The following is a 19,665-nucleotide window of genomic DNA, read 5'->3' as shown; positions in this document are numbered from 1 at the left end:
CTGGGACCGAAGTACCTTTTGCTACTGACTCGTGAGAGAGTGTGGTGGGATACAAGGTGGTGGTTGAGCTTGCTAAAACTTTAACTCGAGACTTGGAGATTTTCTCGAGAAATAATATTTTTAGAGCGGCAACCCACAAAGCTGTAGTTCCCAAGGGCCCTACAAGGTTGGATACAGTGACCAGGCAGTGTGTTGTAGACATGAATTACGCCAAAAAACACACAAAAACACAGCTGTGGGAAAACAGGAATGATTAGCCTCCTGCCCGTTGATTTTTTCTGTGAGGTTTGCATGTTGCTTCCGGATTTCTAAATTGCAATAATACCTTTAAAAAAACATTCCTCTAATTTTCAAAACTGTCCTCAAGACTTCATTTCCATGTCCTCAAGAAATATCCAGTTCCACCAGTCAGCTAGAATTCTCCAAGGCAGGTAGAAACTTCCTCAGTCTAGGACCCACTACACCCTCCAGCCGCAGGAGAAATTCCACAGGATACAAAGAGGCTTCACTTGTAGGACATGAACTGACTTTAGCCCTGGTCCACTGATCCTGCAAAAAAAGTCTGAATGCAGAAGGTCTGTCAGAGGAGGAAGCACTGCTCTCCTGCAATCTATGGAAGCAGACAGTATTTTTATTTTCAGAGCCAGGCACCGCCCCGAAAAATTTAACACTTCTTTTACTTTATGACAACCTGTCATAAGCACTTGACTTCACAAACCTTGGACATCGGTGCACCAGATTCTTCATAGTGTTGGTGCACTTTTAAGGAAGAAGTGTTGCCAAGGTGGAAATGGTTTGAAAACACCCACAAATTTGATGGGGATGAGAGATGAGTCTTTCCATGGAGAAACCTATTGCCCCAGTGGAGAAACAACGGCTTAAGTTAAAATGAACATAAATCATCCCAGGTGCGCTCCTTCTCGGTAAATGCTCCTAAGATCTGGAACTCACTCCCCAAGGATCTAGGTTGCAACCCCTCTTTTCCTTCCTTCAAACGGGACCTTGAATTTCTACTGCTCAACAATTACTTCAACCCGCGCACAAGTTGTTCTATGTTTCGCTCATTGACTGTTTCCTTCAAGACAATCACATGACTTTCAGTCTCCTATTCTGTTTCCGATGCCATTCCTTAATGTATCCCTGCGATATACTTTTGTGACGTTATAACCACTTAATGCTGTATCATTTCTTTAACTCTGACTCATATGAATCCCCTCACATACCTCTTATAAACATAATCACATAACTTGTAAAGCACTCTGATACCCTTGGTTCTAGCTACACTATATAAAAGTCAAATAAATAAAGATATTTCTGCATGTAGAAATCTGCAGGCAGAAATAGTTACATATTTGAGTACCTCTGGAAATCTGTGACTGTCATAGTTTTCCTTAGCTATTCATGGTTGTATTTGTGAATTAAAAAGGTGTGCACTGTACTTCAAAGTACCTCTACAGTAACAAGTTATGTACTATTTTCTGGAAGCCTTTCGGAATCATGTCCTGTAAGTTGAAAAGTATAGATAAATATTCTCTTGATATTGCGTTTTTACACTGAGATTAGGGAGACATGAGACCCAGTCATTACTTTAGAGAGGTCTTGAACTGGATGTGACATTGAATGTAGTCTTTCTTGATGCAAGGCCAGACTGACTCTGCCAGGCATCAGGTGTTTCCTCAGGAAGCTGGAAGGGTGGGGCCAGTTTTGTCAGTGAGGGCTAGTTTTGCAGCAGTGCTGCTGTATCAGCCCCAGTAACACAATCATCAAGCCAGCATAATCCAATCCGGCTTTAGGGCGATGTGACCGGTGCCACCTCACAGCACCCAGAGTTAGGTGGGGGTAGTGGGGTTGTTTGGGGGGGGGGGGGCGACTCCGTGTTATGAAATTTGTTATAGGTTTAAAAGCACCCCTGCAGAGTTCCTTGTATATCCAGCAGTTTTAGGCAATAATACAAGTGCCAAGATAACTGTGGTGATTGATATTCCTGCTGAAGAGAGATCGGAGATTTATCTAGTGGCAGTTTTGACTCATCAAGTACAGCAGAGGATTAATATGCCTGCTTCAAGGAACGTGTAACATGCAGATTGCAGAACTGTATTTTATATGCATAGATCTGTGTATTACTTCTTTCGTCACAGAGATCCTTTTGTTACTTGCAGTTAATGAGTTACAATTGTAATATAGCACTGTGATCTATGAACTGCCATCAAAGAACTGCATGCAAACTGCATCGTACAGGTTAGAAAGTTATACTTTTTTCCAATCTTTCGTTATCCTAATGTTGCAAAAAATTGTTTGTCTGGGTAGAAATACATTCTTATTAGTAAAGACAATCCAAACCACTGTGCTATGTTGACAATCCTGAGTTTGTGCTTCTCCAGACCAAGCATTCTTAAAAATGGCCTACTAGTATGGATGACCTGAGAACCCTACACCTTATAATTTGATTTGATATGATTAATATCTGTAAAGCGTGACAAATTTCCAAAGGCGTCTTGGCGCTGGCATCTGTACTACCAGGGATCACTCAAAGCATGACCAGGTCAAGACTTAAGCAGGGAGAAGAGAAAAGCCAACTTTTCAAATACTTTATAAAACTCATCAAGTTTATAAAACTCATCAAGTTCGATTGGGACCTTAGGTACAGCCGCATTTGATTCCACAGCAAAGCTATGGCATGAACAAAACTTCTGCCACCCCACAAGGGTATGCGGATCCCAGGGACTTGGGTGGTCTTAGCAAAAGCTGATCACAAACATTATTTTGGAGTCTACGATAAAATCTTTTCCTTCCGATAGACTGGGCCTATTCCCTGCAGGGCTTTATGTGCCATACTGAGCGCTTTGAATGTAACTCTGCTCTTAATGGGCAACTAATGAAGTTCCTTAAGCCCTTTGGCAGAAGATTCATATTTCCTAATTTTTTTCAAAAGACCGACTGCTGCAAACTCTAGGCTCTGGAGCTTTTTTAGCTGACCTTGTTACATTCCCAAATAGATGGTGTTGCAATAGTCGTTCTGAGTAAGCACTAAAGAAACAACCACTGTTGTCTGATGATACGTAGAAATGAATGGCAGAACTTTTTATAGTATTTTCAAGCGATAGTAGCAAGAGGAGATCAGCTGATTTGTCTGGTCTTTGAATGTTAATTCGGGATCAAAGATAAAGCCTAGATTTTTTACTTTGGTGACTTGGGTGGGTAATGGGCGGAGGGCGACTAAGAGGATTCCAAAAATAAGTGCCTCCATCTTATCGGAGTTCAATTTTAAGCATTGGCTTTCTATCCAATTGACAACTGCAGTCCTACAATACTTAATTCTAATGGCTACCTCATCTACCTTTGTATGAATGGAGACAACAATTTGCATGTCATGTGCATACGATATTGTTTTGAAGCCAAAGGATCTAATCTGTGCTGTTAGTGGAGCCACGTGCATGCTGAACAATGTGGGGTTTAGTGAGGACCCCTGCGGACCCCACATGGCAAAGAAAATAAATACTAGAAGTAAAGTCTCCAAAAGACTGACTGTGTTCTGTTGCTGAGGAAACATACCAAGTGATTGAGGGCAGTTCCTACATTCCTGTTCTCCATTAGACTGTGAATCAAGACCCAATGACTCGCAGTATCCCCTTTGTCCCCCTTCCCCTTTGTCTTATGTAACATTTTCTGTGCATGATTTACACACATATGATTCATTATCTATATATGTGTGTGTAATGCAAAGTGCTCCGATACTCTGAAGGTAATAAATGGCCAGCATGAAGGGTTAAATTGCATTTTTATGCTTTCCTGTGTTAATCACATAGCGATTTGATGATTTAGGAATATATGTATTGAAAAACATGGCAATACAAATTGTGGCGTGATTAGAGGATGATATAATTAACAAACATTGTCTTCCTTGTTAATACATCAACACAGAAATAGCTTTTTGAAATGCCTACATTGTCTTTTTTGCACAATGATAGTGTGACTTATCGAAAAGGAGTTTTAACTGCACTTCGATGTTTTATATGCAGACTTACTTATTGTACTTATAATCCACACATGTGAAAACATGCCTAATTATAATGAAGTGCCTGGTAATCCTGGTAATCCTGGTGCACTGTAAAGTCATCATTTGCTTTGCTTTAAAACATTACAATTGAATATATAATGAAAAGTCTGTTGTAGAATACACAATTTTTCCCAAATTTTCTTGGGGGAGAAGCCCCCCAAATCCCCTTCTAGAGATGGTCAGACTCGCTCGCTACGTACCGTACCGAGCTAGTCTGTCAAAATTTGTCAGGGCTGCTTTGGGTTCCCAGTCCGGTCCTGTCTGGGTGTCTTAGATTTTCAATGTTAAATTTATGACATTCAGTCTGGAAAGACAGGAGCTAGGTTTGAACGACAATGGGACAGTGGCGGCTGTGAGAGAAGGCAGAAACATAAAGTGATAAAACTACCATTTGATGTTTCTGCTTCTCACACTGCGAGAAAGCAGAAGTGCCTGGTTGTGGGCGGTCCTGCTCGAGGGCAGGGGGGAGTGGCTTTGCCCACTGTTGTGGGTACTGGGGCCGACCAACTCAGTCATGCACACTCTCTGTTTCTCTGTGTAGGCTGCTGCATGCAGCCTACACAGAGAAAAGTGGCCGGCTGGGGTGCTCTCCACTGCGCCTCACCAATCACAAGGCTGACATTGCAGCGTTGTGATTGGCTTAGAGGAGCAGGAGGAGAGAGGCTGCCTACAATGCGCAAGGACTCCAGAGCGGCAGGAGCTGAGGGGGCAGAAAGGTAAGTTTTACTTTTTTTTATATATATAGATCCCCCCCTTCACTTTAATTTACTCATACCTGTACCATAAATTTACCCTGGCGGTAGATTACCATTCTGTCAGAAAATCATTTGTTCATGGCGAAGGGGTCTTATTGATCTGTGTTTTTGTCGTCGAAAAGAACATTTTATTTGTTTTCCCGAAAACAACAACACATACACTTGGCATCTGATATCTTTCCTCATTAATTAACGCAATGGATTCTACACAGCAGCGCCATGTCTGCTGTTTTAAACAGCACATGGAAGACGCGTGGTTGCTTCTATAATGAATTCTTCTGTTCCCTTCCTTGTTCACCCGGGCCCACGTGAACTTGCGCGGCCTCGTTTATCATCAATGCCTTTTATGTGTTGTACTGTTGTACACAATCTTCCCTCAATCATTATCTGCACTCCACTTCTGGTTTTATACATACCAAAACAATATTCTGACCATGTGTGATCAGCGTGGTTATAAGAGCACGTCGCTCGATTTTACATCTGTGTTTTAGGTCTCGCCTGGTGTAGGCTGCGCGCATGCGCAGTCTCGCTGGCGAGATTTAATGAGATGTGGGTATTTTCTGTAAGGGGCATTAAGCCCCGCCCCTCTTTTCCATTGGCTGGCATCACCGTTTATGCTAAACGGTGACCAGCCATTGGAAAAGAGGTGTTGGTGACGTATTTGCTTGGCTTTCTGAGCCGTCCCATTTGGACGGCCTGGCCGCTTTGCGTTCGTGGCAAAAGGTTTCTTATCTTTATGGGGCCAAACACATGGCCCCATAAAGACAAGAAACCCTTTAACACGCGAGGCCGTCCAAGTGGCTCGGCAGAAAAAGCCGAGCAAATACGTCATGGCGATCTGCTCTGTGCCCGCGGTCGACACCCGCCACTGGACTGCGCCCCCCAGAATATTGGCGGGCCCAGCTCGCCCATGCTAAAGGCCGGCCCTGCTTGTATGATACATTTTCAAAAGTAATATAGATTGCTATATCTCCATTCTGTGGCTCTGTAGAGCACGTGTTTATTTAAGACTGAGTTCTGTAATGTATTAAATTCTACATTTGTTTTGGACATTTTTCATAAATTCTTTGAAGTCACGTGGTCTGCTGCCATTCACGTCACAGGTTGCACTGCTAAATTCCTTGTGAACCGTGAGAGCATCACACAATTTCAAACTCACGGCGAAGAATTTTGAAAAATTGATATATGATGTGTACAGCAGCAGAGCTGCGCACGCTCCGTTCACGCACAGACTGTTTTACTTTACAAGATACCGGAATATACGCGTCTCCCACTCAGGTCTATGACCCAGACAGGCATGTGTCTCGCGCCTGGCGTGTTGTTCAGAATCTTCCGTACAAAACCGAAAGGGCCCGCTAACAGGGAGGTGGAGACAGGCACGCCCTGACAGAGGGAGAGAAATCGAAACTAAGTTTATACTCTCTTCGCTTCCGGGATCATGGCCGCTGCAGCATCTCAGTTCAGAAATCTCAAGGAAGAGACTAGCTGTTCGATCTGTTTGGAATATTTTAATGATCCGGTGACCATTGATTGTGGGCACAACTTCTGCTGGTCCTGCATCACTCGCAGCTGGGAGGGAAAAGATGACAACTTCCCTTGTCCGCAGTGCAGAGAAGCATCTCTGGTGAGAAATCTCCGGCCCAACAGGCAACTTGGAAACATTGTAGAAATTGCAAAACAGCTCCATCGCTCCCCGGCGAAGCCCAGTGAGGACATCCTATGCGAAAAACACGGGGAGAGGCTGAGGCTGTTCTGTGAAGGACGATCTGCCTGGTTTACCGAGAGTCCAAGGATCACAAAACTCACTCCACATGTCCCATAGATGAGGCTGCAGAGGAGTACAAGGTATGTGTGCGGGTGTTCAGGGTTCACAGTATCTTTCCTCCAAACGAATGAAGGAGGCCCCAGAACAACACTGGGTGTTCATGGATTATAAGGCACCATTTGATCCATAGAGTCATACCTGTCAACCTCTCACCTTGAAAATGCTGATGAGGTCAGGCATTTTAGAGGGTCATCCCAATACGGTCAAAGGGGAATTAGCACCTTTTGCAGGTTTGAATGTGGATGGCACCATTAGTCTATGGAGCCGTTTTCTTAAGTTCGTTTTTTTTACCTGGTTTTCCTCTAAATATCATTTTATACTGCCTTCCTGGGCTTGGCTCTCTGTTGTCCCTTCCGTTGGGTTTGGGAGAAGGCTGTCACAGAGCGGGAGACAGGTTCCTGTTGTCCCTTCCGTAGGGTTTGGGAGAAGGCTGTCACAGAGCGGGAGACAGGTTCCCAGGCAGGCACTAGCAAACCCAGATAAGAGACTACAGTAGGCCCGGCTCCAGGAATTTTTATTTGGGTGGGCCACTGCAGCAGTCGCGGCCGGCATGACTCGCGGGGGGAGGGGGCAGGGGGGTCACGCGGGGGAGGCTTTAATTTAATAATATTAATTTTTTTTTAATGTAGCTTACCCCTCCGCCGGCAGGAACAGGATGCAGGCAGCCAGGCTCCCTCCCCAAAGCCAATCACAACACTGCAAGCAGTGTTGTGATTGGTCGGGATGCCACCCAGCCGGGGGCTGACGTGGAGGCCATGTTCTCCATGTCAGCTGCATTGCAGCCAATGCAGCCTGCATGGAGAAGGGCAGAGTGGGCGTGACTAGTTTGGGTGGCCTCAAAGGGCCGACCAAACAGTCTTTGTGCACTCATGACTTGACTGCTAATTAAGGAAACAAAAAACAGAAAGGGCATGACAGGGCCGGCTTTAGCACTAGTGCGAAAGTCTTATTTGGCGCCCTACCAATGACATCTTTCTCCATAGATACCATTACTACCACCCTCCACCAGTGCCCCTCATCTCTCCGAAGCCCCCCCTACACCCCATGACCACCTCCTTGGATTCCATCACTGTCACCCTCCACCAGCGCCTCTTATCTCTCCGTAGCCCCTCTCTTGTATGCATTTCATTTGTTGTATAGCGCTACTCATATCAGTGTAGGGTGTCACAGTACTTTACATCATGCACACATTATACAGAGATAATGAATCATACAAGTAGGTAAATCAGTCAATAGGGAATATCACATAAGCCAATGAAGATTATAAGGTGTAGGACTAATGTCATCCATACTGGTGGGCAGTATATTTTAAGAGGGTGTGGTATGGAGAAGCACACACTCAGGATTTAAAGCATACCCCAATGGTTGGTGGGTTGACTTTACTAATAAAAATGTATATCTGTCCAAGCTAACTCTTTTTTAGCAAAGAATAATGAAAGACTGAGGAAGTTCTAATTATATCGCAACACAAAAAAATTTGAAGTTCTAACTAAACCATTCAGGTTTGTATGCAGCTCTTTGATGACAGTTCATAGGTCACTGTCCTACGTTAGGATTGTAACTTTTGAACTGCAAATAACACAAGAATCATTGTGACAAAGACAGTAACCCACTGAGCTATCCACATAAAATACAGTTTATCTGCATTTCAAAACTACCAACAAAGGACTGCTCTCCAGCAGGATCATTAATCACCAGTATGTGCCTTGCTGGGCCTTTGCAGATTTTAAAAATAAGAACAAATAGTCACACATTTTCTTCCCTACTTGGTACATAAAACTCTGCATCACAGTCCAATCTGATAAGCAGCTGCAGGGCTCACAAAAGGTGAATTAGGATAAACAAACTTATTTTCTCCAGCACAGAATAAACAAGCATTTTCAATGCAATAGGTCTCGCATTATTAAAGCTTGAGCTGTTGGCATTGCTAATAATAATGCAACACCAATTGCAGCTCAAAGATTCAGTAATGTGAGACCTATTTTTTTTTTATATATATAGCACGAACTTGAGTGAAAGGTGTGTATTTATGTTGCATTGAGTACAGTGTAATTGTGTTGTGTTATTATGTGGCACAGAGTGGTATTGTGTGGAGTGTATTTATCTTGCATTAAGTAGAGAGTGATTATGTGACGTGCAATTATGTAGTACTGAGTGGTATGTGGAGTGTATTTATGTTGTATTGAATACAGTGTAATTATGTGATGTGTAATCACACAACCACACCCAACCACACAACTACACACACACACAACCACAACACACACACACCCACAACCACACACACAACCACACACAACCACACACATAACCACCACAACCACACACATAACCACACACAAACACACAACCACACACACAATCACACACACACAACCACACACACAACCACACACACACACCCAACCATGCACACACAACCACACCCACCACAACCGCACACACACAACCACACACAAACACACAACCACACACACACACACACAAACACAACACACACACAACTGCACCCAACCACACTCACACACAACCACACACACCACACACACAACCACAAGCACACACACACAACCACACACATCCACACACACAAAACCACACACAACCACACACACAACCACATACGTCTCATTATCCATTCCTACCTTTTTGGAAGAAGATGTTGCACTCAAATGATGTACTTGACGATCGTTTAATTAATTCTCCCTTCCCTTATTTTATTCCCTTAAGATTAAATGTAAAGAAAATTGTTGTTTGTTCATTGTAAAGTGTGTTAACCCCATTTCACAGGTAGAGTGACACTATATAAAATGTAAAATTAAAAAAATTGCACTGGCTGACTACTACTAGTTTTTCGCTCCCCAAACGCCAAAAGCAGCCTGGTCTTCATGTGATTTACAGAAAGGTAATTTCCAGAAGTGCAGCAGGATCTGTCTGGAATAACCTCACTGTCCCTTAAATTTAAGACCCCTTTCCCACCAATCCTTTTTGGTGAAATTTTCTTTTCTCTTTTGGTTGTGCAATGCAACATAAATACACACCTTTCACTCAAGTTCGTGCTATATAAAAAAATTTTTAAAAAACTATTGCAATGCAATAGGTCTCACATTACTGAATCTTTGAGCTGCTATTGGTGTTGCATTATTATTAGCAATGCCAACAGCTCAAACTTTAATAATGCGAGACCTATTGCATTGAAAATGCTTATTTATTTAACCCTTTGTTGCCCCCGTGCTCTCCATTATATTGCGCACACACACTCACACGATAGTGCTTGAACTTTTGCTAGAAAGGGTCTCGCAAGTGCCAGCAGAATATCTATCGGATTGTGCACGAGTTGAGAGAAATGTCTACTAACGCTGCATACTTCGAGTTATGCAGCTGCCTCAAGCGCGAGCAGGGGCGAGGAAGACATACCCAAGAGACATTTTTTGTGTATGGTCGAACTCTGTCAGGTCTGTCTGGTAGTTCAGAGTCCCGCCCTTTAGGGTATTCTGCATGTAAGGGGATGTGCGTTTCTTTCCAAATTGATTTTCGCCTTGCAGTTGAAATGTGGATGAAAAGAGTAGTGAATTCTCTTTCTTTACCCCAGACATTTGAGTTACGTTTACCTTTTTCCTAAGTAATTTGCTACCACCACCGCCTTTTCAAAAAGTGAGGATGTCTTGATTAGGAAAAATCCTGTACATTTCGCTCGAACTTAAAAGATTACAGCTTGACATTGCCATAATTATTAGGGGCTTCACTTTCTAAGCGCTGTACTTTTGATGGTGAATATCTTGGTAATGCCTGTGCTGTTACCAAAACAAACCCGACTGTTGTAGTAAAAATAAATCAGCTGAGATCGACGTGTCTTTTCTCGATCAGTCATGACGCTTAATATTTGTGAAAAGAATGGTGTACAGACTATTGCTTGACAAAAAGCAACCTTATATTTACCCTTCTTTCCTTCGAATAAGAGTGTTAAAGTGGTTTATACAATAAATTGATGAACTGTAACACGTTTTTGCATATATGAATTGTGATTATGTAATAATTATGAAAGCGTGTCTTTTTGTAGCTGATAATTTCATTTTAATACTGATTATTGTGGGAATGTAGAGAAATTATTGCTTTTGTGATGGCAACAAGAGAAGAAAATGGCACCAGGCACAGGTATGGAAAAAAGGATCAGTTGTGAGGTGTAGTTAGGCACAGAGGTAATGGGATACAAGAGGGTGGTATGAACCAATAAATGTGTGTAAGTAGGGATACATGTAATAGCTGGCATGTGCCATAGACCCCCGCTGAAAAACAAAATGCCGAGTCTCTCTAGCAGTGATGCAGTATTGTGCCGCAGAGTTGCCTGTTTAAGTTGGTTTGGTCAAGGACACGTACTGTTTGCAGTGCTTTGCCTGTTGTCTGGCTCTGGTGTCTTGTCATCAGACCTCAGAGTGGTTGACAGCTTCCTGCTTTCTCAAATTTGCTTGAAAATGCACCATTTGCCCACTCTTTTTTCCAAATTTTCTCGGGGCGAGAATCCCCCCAAACCCTCTGTAGGTGGCTCAGGCTCGCTCGCTCGCCACAGTGAAGTACCACAATTGTTTTACGCCTCACCACTTTCAAATGTCACCAGCCGCTGCTGCAATGGGATGCAGGTAAGTCACAGAGTCAGTGGAGAGGAGTTTGCTAGTGCTGGATAACGAGGCCACAGACAATGGTTGTTGTGAAACAGTTGAGTTAGGTAGAGATACAGAGAATTGGGGAGTAATGGGAAGAATGCGGGTCAAGGGAAGGAGTGCTTAAATGAAGGGCTATACAATACAAAACAATAACGTTTTTATTGACAGGACAAAAATGGAACTAAGGCCAATTTTAATGTATACATTATGCAGCTTATATATAGATGGATCCTAAAAGGTCCATTTACTGGAAGTGTTTCAGCAGTCTTCCCAGGGTCATATACATATATGCTTGATTAACTGCTTCCTTGGGTGTTTGGTGCTGTTACATACTGATAGATAATCTGCTGCTTTTCTTGACGTTTTACAGTTTTCACCTTTGGAAGTCTGTAATTTTGGTATTTACCATTGTTTAGGGCATCATTTAGAGGTGGATGATGATGAAATATCTGCTGTACATTCCCCTCCTTATTTATAGATCAAGGAAACCTCTGGATATCTTCCGACGGAGCCTCAATTAGCTCTGATGTCAGATACCCCCATCAGGTAGTATATCCGCCATGTTTCAAATGTCAAGCTGTCCAATTTAAGACAGGCTTTGAAATCCTGATATTTCCTGTTCGCGTACGAGAAAACGCCCAACGCATCAGACACATTGATTTTTGTGTTTTGTTTTACTTGGAGACACTGCTATGTTCGTTTTTTTTTGTTTGTTTCCTCAAAACAAAAAAGGTTGAGCATGCCATGCATGCCATGGTGACACACCATGTTTGCCGGAGTACTTTCAATGAAAAATCAACATCAGAGTGGCAGTGATGTCCACGTATGGTGCAGGGTCCACTGGAAGGTCTGTGGAGTAGGAGACCTTTGCAGCCACATTGAACTGGGCGAACATCTAACATGTAATAATTGAGCCTCTGTGTTTAGATCTGACTTGGCAGTGCTGCTGTTGTCAGCTGTTATGTGATCTCCAGAAATAGCTACAAGCTGTATATAGGAGCTCAGATTTGGCCATATCTTGATGTTCCTCTCTACAAACTTTCTATTGGGCAAAAGCTGTGTGCTTTCGACTTAAAAACAAGTGCATGTAATGAACTTTTTGCATTGTGAAAAGGTGTATGCTTAATGCGTAAGGCCCGACCGAGTTGGTTCTAGTGAGAAGCCAATGATCAGGGCTGATCAAATCATTATGAAAAATTACAACAAAGGCAGGAGGCCTGACTTTTGTATTTTTAATGAAAACTTTCTTGGATTATATGTGTGGTCTCTTTCTCCCTGAAAAATGACTGGCCGCTGGTGCTCATGCGATTGTAAGCTATAGTGCGTAATGCAAAATTTAACAAACCGCAGAGCTGATCAACTTTCCCAGTCAAAAGATACTTGAGGCCATACTTGAAAAGATTTGCACTGGAAAGCACACAACCGTCGCTAATTTCTGCAAAGGCGAGGAGTGAATGCAAACAAACCTAGGATTTGATTCAAGCCAATCTACTAAAGCAGTGTAATCTGGCATTGCCTGAAATATAATCACCGAATGAAGTTAGACGCAGACAAAGGGTGCGCTGAATATCACGTGATAGCCCCACTTATATCGGGTAAATTAAGCGCACTTACACTATTTAGATGACTTGCTGGTTGACATATAGAAATTTACACGCAAGGGTGTGCCCTAAGTAAAAGTTCAACTTAAGACATTGCTGCCCCGTCTTAGCACCCTAGCATGACACTTAGGGCCTGATTTAGATGTTGGCGCAACAGAATGGGCTTTTTGGTGGTCTTCCCGCCCGCTGCTCTGGCTGGCCTCCCACCCAATTTAGATGTTGGCTGGCAATGGGAGAGAAGACCGCCGCAGTCTCACCGACTCCACCAGGACTTCGCTCCCTGCCCCTGCGGCAGGATGGGCTACACCAGGCGACTGCGGGACTCCAGCCAGGATTCTTGCCCTCCAGATTTGGATGCGGCCTGTTATGAAGGGAATTCCGTCTGGGATCCCTCCTACTTTAAGTTGCCGAAATGGGAAAAAGGGGTGAAAGCTCACCTTTTTTCGAGATACAGCCTGCGATTTCATCCTCTACTCCTTCACCTAGGTCCCCCCTAACCTACTGCACCTTGACCGCGACGGACTGGCACCCCGTTTTGACGGACCCAAAGGTAGGTGTTTGTGGTGTGTGAAGGTATGCATTGCATGGTTCGTGTAGGTTGGTGGGATGCAATGCAGAATGTACAAAATATGCTCACTACACATAGCCTACATATATATGTACACATACACAACATATGTGTTTTAGGTAAAAAGAAAAGTTTACGTGTCTACCCACCACCACAGTAGCCCCGCATCAGTACTCAGCTGACAGGACACCACCAGCCCAACGGGAACATCTAAATCTGCTTGGGAATGTCTTCCATGAAGGAAATGTCATACGGTAGACCTCCAAAAAATACTTAAGAACTCTTAAGTCTACTGTAACAGAACTGATCTGGAACCCCCAAGGGACACTGGTAGCAAGAGTGTCACAGCATATATAATAATAGTAATTGCAACCTCCGCATTTTGAATATTATCAGACTGGTCATAAGAGCAAGTTTTTAATTTTATGTTATCACAGTATTAGTAATGAGTCATGATACGTTTGTCAGGGAACAGGGAGTCCCCAACTCCCTGCACTTCCTCCATGCTAGCATTAGCAGATATGTAAAGAATACTTGGGCTCCAGACAGAAAGGAGCACCCGATGCACAAGCTAGTGCAAATGCAATATCTAATGGGTAATGGGAGACACTTGACGAGATGGCTGTACAGGGTTGTACAAACCCATGCAGCAACCTCATTACAGGCACTTAGAGACAAATGGAATGTGGATATGGGCCGTGAATTAATAGATAAGGAGTGGGGGAAAATACTGGAATACCCAAAGCAGATATCTCGCAACCCCAAGTTTAAACTTATTCAATACATGGTGGTACATAGAGCCTATTTGACTCCACATAGATTGAATAGAATGTTCCCAGACACGGCAGACTCATGTCCCCGTTCAGTACACAACACGTGGATTTGCTACACATCATGTGGACATGCCCACGATTGGTACCCTTCTGGGCAACTGTGCTTAAAATACTGAACGAAGTGGTGCCTGTGGCGGGAGGTGATACACTTGACTATTGCATATTAGGATTATGCCCTAAACAAGAAGCGGGGAGTGCAAGTTCTGTTTGCCAATCTGGCATTGATCTTGGCAAAACGGTCAATCACGATGCGATGGAAATCTGTATTGCCTCCAACAGCGATGGGATGGCATAAGGAGGTTGTTAGATGGGGCAGAGCCAATAGTATGGAGATTAAAAGGGAGGAAAATAGAGGCCTGCGAAAACCCTATTTCGCTGGAATGGAATGTGATGTTGGAAGGGTTTATTTCCAACAAACTTTCATTACATTGAGACTTGGTTAAATGAATAAGCTGATTAGCAAATATAAGTGTGCTGCTGTGAGACAGACCCCAAGGGAACCCAATAACACCATGAAATGTAGGCCTAACGTATCGATCAAAAAGGTCTATCCGATGGACCCTGATAGGTTTGCCGACCTATGATCTATGTTAATACTGGAGTGAGTCGGGGTAGGGAGGGGATGGGACGCAATTGTTAATGTTATTAGTTTAAGTGTGGCGGTGGGAAATCTTCCTTTTGGATGCATTGGGTCAATTTGAATGTATTGATATCCTCACTGCTATTGATGCCAGTGTACCTTTTATCCAATACACATGCCATAGTGTGAATACTGTACCAACACTAGCAAACTCCTCCGTGATTCTGGCACTGTCAATGCGAATGCATTTTCTTTGTGATTTCTTGTTCTGAGAAAACTAATCAAATATGTTTTTTAAAAATCACAGTATTAGTAATGTTAAAGTCCTGTACAGTGTTGTATCGTGCAATAATGTGTTTGTTGAGTGTTTTAAGTGTATAGGAAATTGCACAGAAGATGATGAACTAACTGGTAATAAATACACAGGTTAAGACAATTAATTTACTTGACCTTTAATATAAAGGGATTATTGAACAATTACAGCTAGGGTAATTGGTTTGATATATATTTAAAGGAGGCACAACCCAACTGTTTCCAAAGGGCCATACCCCCAAATACCTAACTTTCTAAAAAGGGCATTTTCAAAATTGTAACTTAAAATCTGACTTTACCTTTCAAGAGGATTTGTAATTACAACTTCTTAGACACCAAACATGATATTCCTATCTACTCCCAATTGAAAGTTACCACTTATTAAATGTAATAGGGGAACCCAATGTTATCCTATCGAAGAGGTAGGCCTCGCACTAGTGAAAAACGAAATTAGAGTTTTTCACAACCAGGACATGTAAAACTTGAAAGTACATGTCCAACTTTTTAAATACACTGCACCCTGCCTTCTGGGCTGTGTAGGACCTTCCTTAGGAGTAGCTTATATGTTAAAACTGTAGGTTTAGGCCTGGTGAGAGGTTTATCTTGCCAAGTCAAAATGGCAGTTTAAAACTGCACACACAGGCTGCAGTGGCAGGCCTGGGACATGTTTAAAGGGCTACTTAAGTGCTTGGCACAATACGTACTGCAGGCCCACTAGTGGCATTTAATTAAGAGGCCCAGGGTACATGATGTAGCACTTTACTAGGGACTTAAATGTAAATTATATATGCGAATTGGGTGTAAGCCAACGTTAGCATGTTTAAAGGAGAGATCCAGGATGTCCGGTCCAACTAACAGTAAATATGGGCATCTCCCAGTGTGCACGTTTTAAGTCCTTGTGTCAGCCTCTTTTCCCTAAATCAACCTGCTTTGGTGAAAAAGAACACCCCTTTGCTCAGTGGGCAGTTCATTCTAAATCAATATGTTACATGAACCACAGAATCCTCCTGAAATATACACAATATTAGGCCTTACACAACAGAACTTTTGCTCGGGATTCACAAATGTTATTTTTGCGCAGAATAGCCATCCTTCATATTACCCAAAGCTCACAGACATTCACTTTCAGACTCTTCAGCTATACCTCAGATTCCCTAAATTTTACCGGCTGGTACCTAACACATCAGCCCCTCAAGTAACAGAGGGTATACGCTTTTTGGATGCGGGGGTGTCTCATAGATTAAACAGATCTTAGACGAGTTTGCTTAAGACAACTGAGCGGTTTCTTTGCTGATGGAAAATTTACAGGCTTTTTCAAGACTGGAGAGCTATATCTCGTCCACAAAGTAAATACAGCTTCGTTATTCAGATAGCCGAGCTATCCCTCGGGTGGCACATTTTACAAGCTCGGACATTAGAGCTGTTTCACGTGCTCAGTCCTTCGCTGCTCTGGCACTTGTGTTAACTTTCATTGCACCGATTACATGGCAACACGAAAACATAGCATTGATCCCTCCGGTGAATTTGTGAGCATGAACTCTGCACACACCCGTGGGAGTCAACATTAACGCATACCGAATAAAGTCACACAAAACAGCTCGACACAGCATTGTGGGAATGATAAGTGCGGTATGAAAACAGACACAAATATAAGTTGGTGTGCTCAACATTGTGTGACTGCCAATGCTTAGTCAGAGTAGCAAATGTAAATAGTACAATCAGTACACGTTGCAGGGTGCTTGTGTATGTAAAGATAATTGCACTCAAGGTTGTGCCAAAGGTACAAAAGACACACGTAGTAGCGCCACTGGATAACCTTTATGCCGCGGCACAGTGATACACAATTCGCGTTGCATGAGTTTGTCATTATTTGTGTCAGTGATGTCGTCATCACCATATATTATGGTAAATATGAGTCCATGCTAAACTTCTCAGTCCACAGAGCACCGCAGGTTTTTGGGCAGTGTTGCATTGTGTGACTCTTAGAAATTCTGACCCTTGTGTGAGCTCGGAGCGGGGACTAAGTCACCTTATAGCCAGCTATTGTTAAACCCAGGCCGTCTACACACCACCGTGCCCCGCTTGTTTCCTGTTGTGTGTTGCATCTTGAATGTTCAGTATTCAATGTTCACTTTCATTGAACTAGTTTATTATTAAGATTGTGGATTTTTGCTTACACTGGTTAAATCTTGTGTACATTTGTATTACACTTGCTACACAAAAGGTTTGCTTAATTATGCACTGTTCATTGAAAAACATTTAGCTTGAGGGCAAGTGAACAAGGCGGGCAGCTGATATTTCCAGGACTTGTGGTTTTTTTTTTAACACAAAATGAGTCTTTACATTTAAGGAGGTCGAGGTTCTTGCTGAAATATAGTGCCAAATTCCAGTTTGTTATTTCACATATTTTTCCTAATTTTTGTCTAACTGTGCAAAAGTAAATTACACAACTTTCGCATGCCCCTGTTTATTATGCATCTGTTATACCTGCTGCTCAGTCCATTAAAGCCAGAGCACTATGCACAATTTCTCACACAATCCATATTTTTTTCTCTTATCAAGAGCTTGCTCGGAGAGCGCCCTGGGCAAAACCATATTTGGCCCCGCTCTCAATCGCCTTCATTAATTGTCTATGTATTGAAAGTTTGGAGCCGTGGAGGAGCAGGGAGAAGGTGAAAGGGGCAAGATTGGGGAGCTCCATGAAAGTTAAAAACACACAAAAAGCAGACATGGGCGGAAAATGCCTTCAGAAAAGGTGTTTAAACGCACTTTTCTTTTTATCTAACTCATGGGGAGATTGTTGCAGTTATCTCCAGAGCACACCAGTAGATCGGCGCCCTTTCGGTGGGGCATGGGGGCCCTTACTGTTTGAAAATAAATCCCTAAATACGCCGATCTCCAAACAGCACTAGTTCGAGGAGCCACCTGTGGTACACTTGTCCTCGGGCAGCACTAGTGCAGCGCATCACAAGTTCACAACCACCAGTGGCAATGACCACGGAGCTGAGAAAGCCACAGACCGCAGCTCAGACACCCACACATAGACAGCACCAAATCGGGGCGTAACGCAGGCCCCCGCAGCCCCTGCGGTTCGGGGGGGGGGGGGTGCGCCAAGCTCCAAGGGGCCCCCTCGGCGCAGCACTCTGGCTGCAGAGCTCCTGATAGAGTCCGGAGGGGGCCCCTCTACGTGCCGTGCAGGGAGGCCCCCTCACTTTTCGTGCCAAATCCGTGCCACGTAGAGGCATCCGAGCAGCCATCCCAAAGAGAAACCTAGGTAGAACCAGCGACAGAACCAGTGAGAAGAAGTGTGTCAGCGAGGGCCACATACAACCCAAAGACTGCACTAGAGACAGTACAAGCGTGTGCACCAGAAACAGACCCTGAACGCACAGGAGAATGAGACAACCTCGCACTAAAGGCTGCACTGATGAGACCCGACGGAGAGAAAGGGACCCTACCTTTAATGGCTCGGTGGCGGTGCGGCTGTCCGGCTTGTCCTGTGAACCCCTGCTTGCTGCCTTCGAACGGTTGTCTCTGTTTTCACGGTTTCTCCCCCGGACTCCTCTGATCTCCAACCGCAGAAGTATTTTATGCACCTGGTATGAGGAAGTGTGCTCTGGAAAATGTGAGCAGCGAGGAAGTCACGTAGACTGAGAGGGAGGGAGGAGAGTTGGGGGTCATCGCACCCCTCCCCCCATAACTCTGCACAGATGTGTGACGATTCACGTGATTTCTGCACTGTATTAGTCATGCTTTTGGTGGTTGGGGGCTGCCAGATGTTGGATCCAATCTGAACAAAACACGGGTAAAAAGAGTGCAGTTTGGTTGGGTGAGTTTAACGCACATAACGAGAGAGTGCATCTCTCGCAGGGCCTTAACAGGGGTATAGTGCAGTGAGCATCCAGAGAAGGTGCAGCGAGAATCATAACAAGCACTGACAAAGCCAGTGGGTCTCGAATTTAGGATCTGTTAGTTTAGTCTCTGGATTTTAAACTATGTTGTGCAGCCTCTCCGATGCTTGCAGAGTGGCTAAGTAAGAACAAATAAGCCAACGACGTGGTGCGCTACGTCATTTTGTTGGTGCTGAAGGAACCCACGCCTGTAGGGAGAAGAAACAGAGCAAATACATGTGTGGGGACAAAGAGAGACAAGTACACAAATGTCTGTACTGTTCAACATGGCAGCCCGCCTTTTTTACAGCTTTTTCCTAATAACACTCTGCACACGTTTCTTGCTATGCAGGAAGCGTGGGGCTCAGTCAAGACTTACTGTTCGAATACACTGAGAAGGAATCTTTAAATCTGGTATGAAGGTGGAGCCCCTTTATCTTCTATGCATCAGTATGCCACCACTACAGCTTCATAGCAGTTTTACCACCAAAGAGGTCGAGTTGTTTGCATTGGACTGTCCCCCTCTCCCTTTTGGAGAAGCCTCAAGAGTGGTCTGTGCACGGTTGCTCTTGGACTGTACTGA

The 19,665-nt window shown here is 43.7% G+C and overlaps 1 protein-coding gene across 1 annotated transcript in view; it reads right to left on the bottom strand.

Moving 5' to 3' along the window:
- CTSK (cathepsin K) overlaps positions 1 to 18,889 on the bottom strand; it is a 65,300-nt gene extending 46,411 nt beyond the window's left edge. The window contains exon 1 of the mRNA XM_085638431.1: positions 18,651 to 18,889. The gene's annotated coding sequence lies outside the window, so the exon portion shown is untranslated. The remainder of the gene's footprint in view (positions 1 to 18,650) is intronic.
- Between the last annotated feature and the right edge of the window lie 776 nt (positions 18,890 to 19,665).

Source organism: Triturus cristatus, chromosome 12 (genome assembly GCF_964204655.1).
Source record: "Triturus cristatus chromosome 12, aTriCri1.1, whole genome shotgun sequence".
Classification (NCBI taxonomy): Eukaryota; Metazoa; Chordata; class Amphibia; order Caudata; family Salamandridae; genus Triturus; species Triturus cristatus.
This window is presented reverse-complemented; position numbering and strand designations above follow the sequence as displayed.